Here is a 1727-nt window from a genome sequence, read left to right on the forward strand (position 1 = left end):
TGCGGTGCTGGTCTCCTCCTGGGGGCGGGGCTTCTCTCGTAATTTACTTTTAAAGTTAATTTTTATAAAGCTCCAATTTGTATAATTATTCTATTTATTTTTAGTCTGAATTATCTGATTCTACTTTAGTTTTTTGTGATATCCTTCTTTAAATGGTCCTGAGGTAAAATTTTTTTTTTTCTAACACTGTGCTTTAATGATTATTTTTATGATTAATATCAGTAATCACTTAAAGATATGAAAATCCCCCAGTTTGACCACTTGGGCTGAATTCTTTAAGTAACTATAAATTAGGACTTTCAGGTTTTACAGTGTAGCCATTGCATCACATCCAAATGCAGCTTGGTAATGTTAAGTTGAAATTACTTTTTTTCTTCCCTATAAATATCTAATATAGTGAGGCATGCATATAATTCGGCAAGAGAGAAAAAAATCATGAGTAAGCCTCTTTGTGTGAATTAAAATGTCATTCATTAGCATAGCTTTCCTACTACAAATTAACCTATTAACCTTAAAATAATGCCAAACATAAATGATGATAGCTCTGAGAATGAGAACTAATTTGTTGGGTGAATTTTTTCTTGGGCAAAAGGCTCTTTTAGTCTTTCTTTACCTTCTCACTTCTTCCATTCCTGTGGAATGCTGCCAAATAGCATGCATATTTTTATTAGTATGTTATTTTTTAAAGATTTATTTATTTATGCATAGAAGAACTGGGGTGTAGGCCAGATGCAGGGGGGGTGAGAGGATTCACCAGACCAGCGTGGGGAGCAGAACAGCAGGCAGATCTACTGAAATACACTGCTGAGGGGTGCAACGGGGAGACAGGAGAGCTCTGATGGCCATGTGGGTTAGCTCCCTGGCGGGGATTGAACTCAGGCCCCAGTGGCTGGTGATAGCTTGATAGTGCTGAGACTTTACCCTTGTGCCACCAGGGGGGCCCTGTTTGTTTTTTTTTTGTGTAGTCATCCAAGGTGATCATTGTAATCAGAGGATCTTCTAATCATTCAGTGATCCAGGTTTTTTCATCATTCTCTTCAGCCAGCCCTAGAGCCTTGTTATTTGTTGTTAAAAACATGTTACTAGGGGTTCTGGAATTAAAGCAAAGACGCATGAGTAGGCAAAGCCTTTACCTCAAGACATAAGCCAGAGTGGTACCCATCACTTCTGCAAGTGCCCTATTGACAAAATCGAATAGTGTGATCATACCTAACTGCAAGGAGAACAGGGGTATGTTAGGATTGGGGCCAGAAAACACTGAGTTACGATCTCTCTATTACAGGAGAGATAACTTTGGGTGATAAGCAGCAGTCTCCACTAGAGTGGTGCATGTTAAATATGTTTTTCTGGAAGGCCAATGGGAAACTCAAATGCGTGGACTCATACCCAGTGGAAAGGCCTTGGTGAATTGATGTACATTTCTGTATTTTAAATGAAAACAACAGGGCCTTCCCAGTGGTGCAAGGGGTTAAGACGCAACCTATGAAGCTATCTGCAGCCACTCAGCATGAGTTCTATCCCTGGCCAGGGAGCTACCCACATAGTGCAGCAGACCTCTCCTGACTTGCCTGCTGCTCCCTCAGCAGTGTTTTTTTCATCAGTCTGCCTGCTCTGATCCCCGCTCTGTCTCTGGTGAATCTTCTTACCACCCCCCCCCCCACACCTCTGGCCTGTTCCCAGTTCTTGTATGCATAAATAAATAAATCTTTAAAAAATAAATGAAGATA

The sequence above is a fragment of the Talpa occidentalis genome, unplaced genomic scaffold (genome assembly GCF_014898055.3).
Source record: "Talpa occidentalis isolate TD23 unplaced genomic scaffold, MPIMG_talOcc4v2.1 talOcc4.6, whole genome shotgun sequence".
In the NCBI taxonomy this organism is placed as follows: Eukaryota; Metazoa; Chordata; class Mammalia; order Eulipotyphla; family Talpidae; genus Talpa; species Talpa occidentalis.